The 12,989-nt window shown below is 53.6% G+C and overlaps 1 protein-coding gene across 3 annotated transcripts in view; it reads right to left on the bottom strand.

The window, feature by feature from the left end:
- Kdm4b (lysine demethylase 4B) overlaps positions 1–9,053 on the bottom strand; it is an 82,406-nt gene extending 73,353 nt beyond the window's left edge. For all 3 annotated transcript variants that reach the window (XM_005371080.2, XM_005371082.2, XM_026777999.1), the window contains exon 1: positions 8,872–9,053. The gene's annotated coding sequence lies outside the window, so the exon portion shown is untranslated. The remainder of the gene's footprint in view (positions 1–8,871) is intronic.
- Between the last annotated feature and the right edge of the window lie 3,936 nt (positions 9,054–12,989).

Below are 12,989 nucleotides of genomic sequence, written 5' to 3'. Positions count from 1 at the left end.
ACATATACATACAATATAAACACACTCCACTCCACAGACACAGATACACGTATACATACAATATAAACACACTACGCTCCATAGGCACAGATACATGTATACATACAATATAAACACTCCCCACTCCATAGGCACAGATACATGTATACATACAATATAAACACACTAAAAGTTACACAGAAAAACAAATTAAAACTAAGTCAAGGGGGGGCTGGAGAGATGGCTCAGAGGTTAAGAGCACTGGCTGCTCTTCCAAAGGTCCTGAGTTCAGTTCCCAGAAACCACGTGGTGGCTCACAACCATCTGTAATGAGATCTGGCGCCCTCCTCTGGCGTGCGGGCATACATGGAGGCAGAACATTGTATACATAATAAATAAATAAATCTTTTTTTAAAAAAAAAAAAAAACTAAGTCAATGCTGGAGTATGGACAGGGGTATGGACATGGCTGCCCATGCAGGAAGCCAGGGCCTGTAACACCGCCAGCTCAGAGGAGGGGATCAGACTGGTGAGCCTTGCCAGCACCCCAGCACCCAGAGACCTTCCACAAGCAGCATAGCCTCCTGCACACACCTCTGACTTCTGGGTGCATCCTTGACTACTAAGTATCAGCTGTGGCCAGTGTTTGTCTATTGACCCATGAGCAAGCCTTGCATCAGACACCATAACCAGTGTCTGGGGGACCAAAGATGAAGCGGGATGTCCCTGCCATCCCTGGGCTCACTGAGCCCAATGGTTTAGGTCAGGTCCCTTCACCTGCCATTGCCTCGTCCAGTTGAGGGACAAAGCAGGGCAGCTAGGTCAGTCAGAGGCATCTGGTCCACACACACATGCAAAGATGCATGGACACCCACACATGCACATGCACATGTGCACATACATGGACGCACACAGACATGGACATGCACACACACACATGCTGCCTGCCCAGCACCACAGCCATCCGAAGCAGACACCATCACTATACTGTCCCAGCTGATGAAGGAGACATAGGGCAGGACATGGCTTGCCCAAGGCCACCCAGAAGTAGGGGTGTGGGGGGCACAGGAAACAACAATGGCATGGGTAGAAACGCTGAGAACAAAGGTCGCAGCCCTCAGAGGAGCAGGAGGAAGCACTGCCAGTCCTGTCAATCACTGACAAGGTCTGGAGTTGGAGGAGGACCAGACCTTCCCAACAGCTCAGGAAAATAAAGGGGACACAGCGAAGGTCAGACACCCTGCAGTCGGAGACATCACTGACTGTCAAGACTTGGACCAAGAAATGCTGACGGCCCAGGGGGGTCCCCCCCTCCCCTCAACACTGTCCGGAGGCAGTGGAGGGCACTGCTGAAGCTTCTGCCATCACGGGCCATGGCCTTGACACTGCCCAGCCTGTGAGCCTTGGACACAGCAGCTCCTTCACTCTGGGAGCACCACCCCAGGGCTTTACATGTGTGTCCGTCTGTCCACATCACCTGCAGGACACCAGTGCAGGGCAGTGCCTAGGAGGCTCCATTCAGTGCCCCCTGGTGACTGTCCCGTTCACCTCCAACCCCACCCCGTGCTAATATCCCAGCACCTGGCCTCACATATGAGGACTCATCTCAGGAAACAAACTCTGCAGCTCATTTCAAAACAAAACAAAACAAAACAAAGTTGAATATTATAAATTTTTACCTTTTTTTTTTTTTAAAGATTTATTTATTACATATACAGTATTCTGCTTGCATGTACACTTGCAGGCCAGAAGAGGCCACCAGATATCATTACAGATGGTTGTGAGCCACCATGTGGTTGCTGGGAATTGAACTCAGGACCTCTGGAAAAGCAGTCAGTGCTCTTAACCTCTGAGCCACCTCTCCAGCCCTACCTTTTTTTTTTGAGACAGTGTTTCTCTGCGTAACTGCCTGGTTGTCCTGGAACTCGCCTTGTAAACCAGGCTGGCCTCGAACTCAAGGCATGTGCCACCACCACCTGGCTACTATTTATTTTTATTATTTATTTTGGGGGAAAGTCATGCATGTTGAAGTCAGAGGACAACTGGCAGGGACTGGTTCTCTCTGTCTAGACTGTGGATCCTGGTAACTGAGCCTGGTTGGTCAGGCTTCACAGCAAACCCCTTCACCTGCTGAGCCATGTCACTGGAGCCCCACAGTTGGTTTTCATACCACACTTTGTAGAGCCTAGTCACCCGAAAGACGCCCTCATGCCTCTGGGCAGCTGGTGAGAGCTAGGTGACTGCAGCCACCCTCAGGCCGCGGCACAGCAGATGAAGACAGGAGTGCTCAGCGTGGCAGGCAGTGTGAGGCCTCCTACTCCCTCCCCCATGCTGGAGGGTGGGTCAGTGGTTAGAACACCGGATGCCCTGACAAAGGACCAGGTTCAGTTCTCAGAACCCCCAAGGCAGCTCACAACTGTCTGTACCGCCAACTCTTGGGTTCTGACGCCCTCTTCTAGCCTCAGCAGGCACTGCACAGACAAAACACCCATACACATGAAATAACTAAGTAAAAATATTTTACACAGCAACACGGAGTAAGATACCCTTGGTTCACTACTGCCATGCCTGCTGGAGGCTCACACTGAGGCCAGGCTCACCTGCTCTGTTTTCACCTTCTACTGTGGCTCAGAAATGGAAGGGCTTGCAAGAGGGCTCAGCAGGTAAAGGCGCTTGCTACAAAGCCTGACCCCCAGACCTCCACACATGTGCTCTGGCAAACACCCCACCCCACACAATAAATACTATTTTAAAAAATCATTTAAATCCCAAAGCAAGCATTTCCTAAAGCAACTTGGGCTGGGGCAGTTACTCTGGAGGTGACACCCTACATGTCACGTGCGAGGGGCCAGAGCAGGATCGCGTTAGTAAAAGAAGACCCAGAAATGCCAGATCTGATCACATAGGGTCACTGTCATGCAGCTGGCAGACCTCCCAGTACTGTGTCTAACTGCTGAGCCATCCTTCCAGCATGGGGGAGGGAGCAGGAGGCCTCACACTGCCTGTGATGCTGAGCACTCCAGAGGGAAACCCACAGACTATATCCATGGGGCCTTGGTACTGGGGAGACCTAGAGACCAAGAGACACCCCACAGTCTAGCATCATAACTCATCCTGGTCTGCTTCTCAGCGTCTCCAAGGCCATGACCCCAGCATTCCTTCCTCCTTTCTCTGCCTATCATCAACCAAGATAGGCATGGCCCCAAGGGCTCACCTCTAAGAAACCATGACCATCTCCCAGGCCAGCTGCCCCTGGCCTGCTCACCCACAGTGCCAGGACAAGCTGTGCACATCGGGTTCCGCTCACAGGCTGCCGCAGCACCTACCCCAGGCACACTCAGTCCAACTACATGGCGGCAGCATAACAGCATGCCACCCCAGTTAACGCCACTCCAGGCGACCATGTCAACCAGCTGCAGACAATCCATCTGGTAGAGAGCCACAGGGACAGGCGGAAGCAGAGGACCCGAAGGGTTCCCTGTGCTGAGTTAGGCCACTGGTGACTCTGGCTTGGGATCTTAGGGCTCCTAGCTGCAGCATGAAAGCACTGCAAGAAATCCCTTTAGGTCCCCAAGGTACCAGTGACCCCTAAGAGGGTGTCCTAAATTCCTGGGGTGCTCTCCCACAGTAGCCATGGTCCCTGTCCCTCTGCCCACACCCTCTCTGAGATGGTGGCACACAGGGACCCCTTATGGCTGACCCTCTCTAACTGAAGAGACTGTAAGAAAAAAAATCTCATGGAGAGGACACAGGAGTTTGGGGGAGCTCCCCAGTCCTGGCTGTCCCCCTTCTCTCACCATGCCCAGGAGTCCACGGCACATCCCCCACCCAGGGAGGCTTCTGCTAGCCCTGCGGTCAGAGGGACTCCAGAGACCAACCACCCCACAGCCTCTCCTCTCGCAAGGAATCACCTGGTTCCACACCTCATCCCCCAGGACAGGGCCAGTCTTGGCTGTGAAGGGACCCAGTGCCAGGAGCTACCCTGGAAAAGCACTGCGGCTGGAGTCTGCCCTGGGGTTCCACCTGTAGCATGTCCAGACACACAGCTGTCACACAGGTGGGCCCAGAAGTTAAGGCTTCAGTCTGCTGTGCTTCCTTCTGTACTTGAAAGCCACCAGAACAGTGACCGCAGCCTGCTTTACAAACCAACTCTTTGTCTGCTATGCAGGGATGACCAGCCTAGCACTCAGTATCAGTAAGAGGGACAGCCCGGGCTAGGATGCCCAGGATAAAGCACTTGCTGTGCAAGGACATGAGTTTGAATTCCCAGAAATCTTAACAAAGCCAGGCGTGAATGAGCAGGCCTGTAATCACAATACTGCGGAGGGAGAGGCAGGAAGCTCTCTAGGGACCAGTGAGATATACTTCAGTGGTCAAAGTGTTTGCTGTACAAGTGTGGAGAGCTGAGTTCAAATCCCCAGAAAACCTGGTGAAGGACATGTGAGCTTCGAGCCACACATGTGGCTACCCTGGTGTGTGCATTGGGAGGCAAGAGGTTGCATCCTGAGACAGTGAAAGCAGGGATCCACGCCTAAGTCCTGACACATGTGCACACACAGAGATTAAAAAAAAAAAAAAAAAAAAGGCCACAGGGTCCACAGGTCACAGATGGCTTAACACAGACTTGTCCCCAAAGCTGTGTGGAGCTGACATTACTGGGGAAGAGAAGGGAGGGAGCAGACAGATACAGTGAAGGTGAAATCTGGAAACACGAGTAAAGCAGGGTTATAGCAGGCACCGGAGTGGCCCTCACCCAGAGCTGCAATGGAATCCACCTCTCCTGCTAGATGGCAGCAGAAGCCACCTCTAGGGGCAATGGAGTTCTTCCCACAGCCATTGGCACTGGCTCAGAGAGAGGCTGGGAGCTTATGACATGTCACCCAGAGGAGGGGGATTCCACAAGGCCCAAGGCAGGACCCATAGGAACTGTCACCCAAAGTGAGGAAAGGCAACAAGCCCTTGCTGTCATCTACCTGGGGCTGGATGAACCCAGGACCTAGTATGTGCCAGCCGAGCATGCCCACCCAGCCGCACTCCACCCCAGCCGTATGGAGCTCACCACTTTACCTGGGCTGGCTGCCCTGGAACTCTGTCCCCACCTCCCTGTGCTGGGGCTGCAGGCTCACTGGGCAGTGGCTGGCTCTTATGTGAGCTGACATCTGAGCTCGAGCCTGTGAAGCAGCAGCCCCACCCTTTCCCAGCCATGGATTTTATGGCTGTGTTTGGAGACAGGGTCTCCATGTATCCCAGGCTAGCCTGGAACTCTCCATCCTCCTGAGCGCTGAGATGTGCACCAGTCGGAAGCCGGTGCTGAGCACATGCTAGGCATGCATTCCACTCATCCTGTCCAGCCCTGGCCCACAGTTTCACTGTTTAGTAGACTTTTCTGTGGTGGCTTTAGGTAGTGATGCCTGATGCTTTCCTGTCCCACTGAGAAGGGCACAGCAGGTATGACAATGACAGAGCCCAACACATTATCCAGCCAAGACCACACCCAGTGGAAGTGAATGGAAAACCAACTCATCTTCTTTTTAAAAATCAATTCATAGGGGGCTGGAGAAATGGCTCAGCAAGGAAGTACACTCTTCCAGAGGACCTGGGTTCAATTCCCAGCACCCACATGGCAGCTCACAACAATCTGTAACTCATGTTCCCATGAACCTGACACCTTCAGACCAATAAACATAAGATAAATTTAAATAAATTATTTTAAAAAATAAAAATCAATTTCTTATTTCAAAGTTGTTTTTGTGGCATTAAGGTAGAGTCAGGACCTCACTCCTTACCACTGTGACCTGCCTGGCTGGACACCACTTAGGCTTAGCAAGTCACTGGGTCCCTGTCACCCTCTCTGAAGCAGCCAGTGTAAGAACACCCCACGAATTCAGGGACATCATTGTGGAGGAGAAGGCCAAGATTAGAGAAATGAGTCAACAGAAGTCAATTAGCAACAAGTTGATCAAAGCAACAGAATGGGGTACAGTACAGGGAGGGGTGTCAGTGCCGATTCAACAGAGCCAAGGAAGCCAGAGTGGGACCTGCACAGGATGGGCGTGGGATGCCAAGGCCGGTCACAGGCAAATACCGTCCGTGCAATCACAGGCCTGGATTGGAGACAGAGCCAGTGGGAGATGGGCACAAACAGAATAATCACTAAGCAATGAAGGTGGACGGGGCTGGCGGGGGGGGGGGGGGGGACGGACAGAGAGGCAGGTGAATCTACAGGGCTGAAGGCCAGGTCCCAGGTCTCATGTGGAGGGACTTGGGTGAGGAGCGGCTGCACACCAAGCACTCTGAACGCTCACCCCAGGGGTGATCTGGCCACAGTGGACTGAGCCTGTGGGGACAGTGGGGCAATGCACAGTTTTCAAGCTCCTGGCTCCTTGCCCTTGACCCTCAAGGCCACCTGAGGAGAGGAGCGTGCTGGGCACCCACTCTACAGATGGAGGAGCCAGGATGCTGGAGAGAGCAGGAAAGGACCTCCCTGCCTGCAGGAGGGACCTCAACCTCTGGGACTCCACCATGGCCTGAACTCCAAGGATGAGGGATGAAGCCCAGCACTCCACCCCCAGGCCCTGCAGTGACAGGTCTCTCCAGAGGCTGGCCATCTGCTACAGTCTGCTCCCTGCCCCCTGCTCCCAGGAGGCTGTGAGGACTGGTGGCTCTGACCTTGGTTCTGGAGCAAGGGACAAGCCCAAGGCCACCAGGCCCTGAAGCCTCCACCCCACCTCCAGATCCCTAGACAACCATCCGAAAGTGTCTCACAGCTCACACCTCTACCCCTCACCCCGCATGGCCTCATTGTCTGTGGGTGCTGGGTTGGCCCAGCAGCCTCCTCCCAGCACTCCCAATGAGCCCCAGGCCCCTGGAGTGAGACTTTGCACAACCTGCCAACTGACGGGCCAGGTGACTCCCCACAGGTGTCAGGTGGCACAGGCACAGATGGCTACTCTGTGCTGGGGCTTCCAGCACAACATAGGAAGAGGCAGGCAGAACAAGAGGACCAGAGCCCAGCAGCGGGGGGAGGCAAGGACCAGAAGTCTAGGTCAGGGCTGGGTGGGCTGGGAGAATAGAGGGCCCCTGGTACGGGAAGGAGACAAGCTATGGGTTGGGGACAGATAGCCACAGGATAGTGGCTGAGTCTCTAGAGAGCCCTCTATGTAGTCAGCAGCCATCACCCTGGGAGGAAAGAACTAGAAAACCACTTGTAGTAAGACCTGTACATTCCCAGGTCTGCACACACAAACTCACACAGGAACATGGAGCACCTGGCACATGGACACTTCTCCCCACACACCAAACACCCTATGGCAATCTGGGCAACCCAATCTCTTGTCTCAGGCTTTGTGCCCTCCCAGGGGGAACATGGAAACTCACCCAGTGTCTTCCAAAAGGACCCCCTAAGTTTTAATACGGGGCACCCACAAGGTTTGGAGAAAAGGAGAAGGGAAGACGAAAGCGGGCTGCTGCTAGTGCAGGATGGGAAAGAAAACGCTGGCCCTGGCTGGGGACACGCCCTCCTGGTGGCTCTGAAGGCAGCAATTACTGGAGAATTAAAGAGAGTGATTACCCTTTCCTGGTGGGGGAAGCCTCTGAAGACCACGTAATGATCCCATTTTGAGGCAAGAGTTGTTTGGGGACAGAGCAGGCTCCAGCCCGGGGACTGTCAGATACACAACTATGGGACACAGAGACATCCCGGGGCCCCGAACCTTCTGCAACCAAGATGCTCAGAGCCTAAGAAGGTGCAGATACCAGGCTGCAGGCTGAGCAAACCCCACTTGCACACAAGGAAAGATACACTTTCTTTTTGCTTTTTGAAACATGTTACAGGATCCACCCTCTCGCTAGCTGAAAAAAAACTAGCAACTCGGGTTAGACACTTCCCCAGGTGTTACTGAATTATTAAAGCAATGCCATCCTTTCCCCTCCCCCAGTCAGACAGATGGGACAAGAGGAAGCCTAGGAGCGGCAATGCTCTAACCGCACCGCTTACACCATCAAATCTGCAAACCAGGACCCAGGCAGACCAGGATCCCTCATACTCGTACCTGGCTTACCGTAGCCCCCCGCCCGGCAGACCCCCATCCTGCCAAGAAGCCCCCAGCTTTCCTACAATAGTAGGAAAGTCATCCCCAGCTGTCCCTACTCTGCTGGCTTCCTGGTAAGGAGAAACGGGGCTGTCTGCCGGGGGGACGCCCTGGACGGGTATGCACGCGGGCAACTGTACAATTCATGGTTTACAGAGAGAAGAGGACTTGAAGGCAGAGGGACCCGGGAACGGATGCGAGGTGAGAAGGCTGCCATTGCAACAGTGGATACGTGCGCTATTTATTTTAACTTTAAAAAAATGCAGATTACATAGTGATTTAGGGATTCTGGGACAAGAGGGGGTCAAGTTTGGAAGGCATGATGGATGGGGTGTTTGGAGGGGACAGCATCTGTGTCCCCTAAAGGGAATAAAAATCCAAACGGGGAGGAGCAAGGGCTTGGAGTGAGCTTTATATTTTCAAGGATTTAGGGGTGCAGAAGGGATGGCTGGACCAGGCCACCCACGCTGTCATCTTTTGTGCCCTGGAAAGGGGACGCGGCGCCCCGCCCCCGCCCCGCCTTTGTCCGGCCCCATCGTCCCCCCTCCCCCCCCCCAAAAAAACACACCCTCCTTTCCCAGGCACACAGTCGTTTTGTCGATCAACAAACAGCAGCTTCGCCCGAGCGGACAAAAGCCAGGCGCACCCCACCGCCTCGCGGAGTCGAGTAGGCCGCAGCCGAAGCCTCGGCCTAAAGTATGAGTGGTGTCCGCGAGGCGCGGCGCGGGGGCAGGCATGGCGGCTGCGCGGCCCCCCGGAGGGGCCTGGAAGCTGCAGAGCACCGCCGCCGATTGCACACTCACCTGGCGCGGCGCGCGCGGCCCCGAGTGTGGACAGCGGGCTAAGCGGCGCGTGCTCGGCCGCCTTGAGTCGCCCCCGCCGGGCCTTGTTCCCGCGGTCGGGCCGCTCGGCTCTTGCCTTCGCCGGGTTCGTTCGCTGGTTCGATCGTTCGCTTGCTCGCGGCCGAGCCCTCAGTAAGCGCCTCGGGCGGGGAGACGAAGCTCCACGGGGCGGGGCGACGGCTCCTCCTCGGCCGCCATTGGGTATCCAGCCCACGCCCGCACAATGATTGGTGGCGGCTGACAGATCCGCCCCTCCCCTAATCAACACCGCGCGGCCCCGCCCTCCGCGACCTGGGGCGGGCGCAGGCACTCGACCTCTTCCCGTCATTGGTCCAAACGCGAGGACGCTCCGGCACCCACTCACGTGCCCGGTGACCGGCTCAGCTCTCAATGGATGCTGAGCACGTCCGTCTAAAGGGACTCAGCCAATCCGACAACCGCCGGGACTAGTATAGCCCGGGGCGCAGTCAGATTGACAAGCGCGTTCTCAGGGACCCCGCTGAGAAGCGCGAATTGGCGTTCGGTACCGGCCTCTGGGCGCCTATTGGTTAGAATGAATGTCAATCACTGTCTTGCTGCTCCAGACCCCGCCCTGTTATCAGGCGGTTGTTGAGTACGTGATATCCTGCACAACATCGGCCGTGGGTCCGAGACGCCGAGAGACAGCGGTTCGAGACCCGCTGTATCAAGACCCGGAGCCGGGATTTGAGCACAGCTTTGCAAGGGGCCGAACTAGGGTACAGGGGGTCCGCCATTCCCCTTAACGTGCGTGAGTTCTGCTGGGGCGTGTCTCTGGGCAAGTCACCAAACTGGGCCTCAGTACCCCCCATGAAGTGATAGCGGTGCCCACGGAAAACTTTGCAATAATTCAATGAAAGGAGTGGTGCTTTTTCTCTATTTCGCAGTCTTTCTCGGTCCTGCTCTCTCCAACTCAGTATGTTCCAAACTGGGGACCTGTGCACCAGATCCCAGCTACAGCTATGGCTCTATGGAGGGTTTAAGGTTTGATAGTATCCCCCATCAATATGTATCTATGGTTTTACATTTCTATTATTTTGTGTATATGTGCCCTGTTAGGGGGTCCCTTGGGAGCCGACTCTCCTGCCATCTGGGCATCTGGGTACCAGGATCAAACTCAGCTTTGTCAGACTTGGTTGCAAGTCCCTTTACCCACTAAGCCTGCTTGCTGGTTCACCATCATTTCCTTTGTTCTTGATCAAACAAGGGTGAAGGTGTGCCCGTTTTATGGGACAGGACTAGAAATCCTTCGACTTTAACACCTATACCTGAAAGTACCCTCCTTGGAGCAAGTCCTTTGCGTCCCCTTTCCCCACCCCAACACTCAGTAGGTCACTAACTCCAAGGTTGTGCAGAAATTATTCCAAACTGGGTGGCTCTTGAACCGTTTTTCCATGCTCCTCACTGTGCGATAACCGCAAGGGAAACAGCCATTATCATGCCGTCACCACCACCCTGCCCTCAAGCCAGGTCAGCACATCTCTTCAGCTAAGAGATGGTGGCACACTCCTCTAATCCCGGCACTGGGAGGCAGAGGCAGGTGGATCCTAAGTCTTCAGAGCAAGTTCCAGGACAGCCATGGCTACACAATGAAAACCCAACAAAGACCCTGTCTCAAACAGGCAGGTGAAACAGCTCAGTAAGCTTGCCATCTAGGACCTGTCTGATCCCAGTTCCCCAAGTGGTGAGGGGAGCGTCCTTTGTTCTGGTTTCCATAGATGGCACACATCTGCCTGCACAGGCACACACAAATCAACTCAGCACAAAGGAAGAGAATCGTGTGCTCACCACCACATTTTCAAGGGCACATGACCTTTGTGGAGGACTGCCATTAGTAATAGTTTGCTTTTAATGAGGAGTGGGGTTTTATTAGATTTGCTCTGCCCTCGGGATTCCTACAACGTGGTACGGGCACTTGTCTGAGCTAGGGAGGCTGGCTCAGCAGTTAACATGGCGGCCCATGCCCCTCAGTTGTAGCACTGGGGAAGCAGAGGGAGGTAGGCCCAAGTTCCAGGTCAGTCTCGAGGGCTCATACTAAGGATGGAACAACTGTGGTTTCTGAGACAGGATTCCTCTATGCAGCCCCGGCTGTCAATCACGCTGGTCTCAAACTCAGACCTGCCTGTACCTCCATGACCGAGTATCACTTTGTAGCCTAGGCTAATCCTGCAGTCACGATCTTCATGTCTCAGTCACACAAACACAGGCTAAGAGGCATACCGCAACACACCCAGCTCCGCCCCACGTTCCTTAAAAATAATGTCATGTTGGTGAGGGCTGTGTGTGGATCAAGGTACTTTTGGCCAAGCTTGACAACCCAAGTTCCATCCTCAAGTCCCATATGGTGAAATGACTTCAACTTTTTAAAATTTTTTTAGACTTATGTGTATGGTATTTTGCCTGTACGTTGCGTGGAGTTACCTGCAGAGGCCAGAAGAGGGCAGCACATGCTTGGGAACTGGCATTACAAAGCAGGTTGTTGCATCACCATGTGGGTGCTGGGAATCAAACCCAAGTCCTCTGCAAGAGCAGCCAGTGCTCTGACCTCTCCAATCCCACGTGTAATTTTTTTTAAAATAGCAGACTCATCCTTGGCTTGAGACCAGCAGCTGAGGCTCCCCCCCTCAACCATTCTGAGCAACCTACTGTGCCCCCCCCATGCTCACCCACCCACCCATGACTCCACAGGAGCCCAGACCCTTCTGCAGGCACACCAGCCCCACCAGCAGCCAGCGAAGCCCTCCCACACTCCAACCCCCAGGGCCAAAGCCTCTGCTCTCACAAGTTAGCACTGCCTTTTCCCTGTACATCGTCAACATCCAGTTTTCTATAAACCTGTGGGGTCGTCTGTACAACGGAAGAACCTTCCAGAACAGGTGCCAGCAAACTGTTCTCTGCTTTCAGGACTATGGAGTTTCTGTCTGACTGCAGCAAGAGCAGCAACGGGGATGAGTGAACGGCTGTCCATACAACTTTATCTGCACAACCAAGCTGTGCCCTGGACACGAGTGCCCTGATGCCCATTGTCTCATCAGCCTCTCTTCTCGTTTTCATGACAGCACCACAAAGCAGTTCAATAACAAGCAAACACAAATATTCAAATCTGCAGAAAAAAATTTAATTGAGATCTAAAATCTGAACAAAAAAATTGAACTTCAGAAAATATTCACATGGACACATGGAATTCTGTTTTCTTCCCTAACATGTTAACAATCTAACAAAACAAACAAAACAAAACAAAACCCCACGAAACACAAAAAGTGACCCTTAAAACAGTGCTGTCCGGTCTGCCTGCAGTTAGTTACGTTACGTGTTCAGTTCCCATGCTCTACTGAGGTACGGCCTGCACACTTTGGCAAAGTTGCCAGTTACAAAAGAAAACAAAAACCAACCACGCAATCACAGTCTTCTTCAGTACAGGCTGTAACTAAAGAAATTCATCAAGGAAACCATTCATCCCCTTAGAAAAATAAAGAAACCCTCATAATTTTCAGTTGCCGAGTTAAAAACAAGAAGAGAACTGGTCGGTACACCTCAAGCCTCCACGAAACCCAGCCAGCGAGTACCCAGCGGCCAGGCTTCCAAGATGGGCATCGGACAGTTCAGTGCTGATAGCAGTGGAAGGGGCGGTGAGCTAAGGGCGCATGGTCAGCTTCGCCTCAGCCGGTGACCTGACCTGAGGTCACAGCCAAGTCCCGCTGAAGGAGTGTCAGCTAGGCCCCAGAGGCACCCGTGAGGATGGCAACGCCAGGGCTGAGGCTGGCCCAGGGTCCCCTTCAGGTCTTCTGTGAAGGCCTAAGGCTGCCAGGGAGATATACCTGGTCTTTTCAAAGATGGTTGCAGAGTTGTTCTAGGCAGCTGCTCTCAAGGTGAGAACTGACAACATGGCACTGAGGTTGGTGCGGGCTCAACAGTTTCCAAATCCATCTCCAAAAAAGAAAAAGAAAAGGCAGGGTTCTTTTTCCCTTCTCTTGGAGACTTATAGACGTTGTATGTATATATATATACATACAAAAAAGAAAAAGAGAAAAGAAAAAAAGAAACAAAAGACAGACGTCCAA

The sequence above is a fragment of the Microtus ochrogaster genome, unplaced genomic scaffold, assembly GCF_000317375.1.
Source record: "Microtus ochrogaster isolate Prairie Vole_2 unplaced genomic scaffold, MicOch1.0 UNK98, whole genome shotgun sequence".
NCBI lineage: Eukaryota > Metazoa > Chordata > Mammalia > Rodentia > Cricetidae > Microtus > Microtus ochrogaster.
The sequence above is the reverse complement of the archived record's forward strand: the minus strand, read 5'-3'. Positions and strand labels throughout refer to the sequence as shown.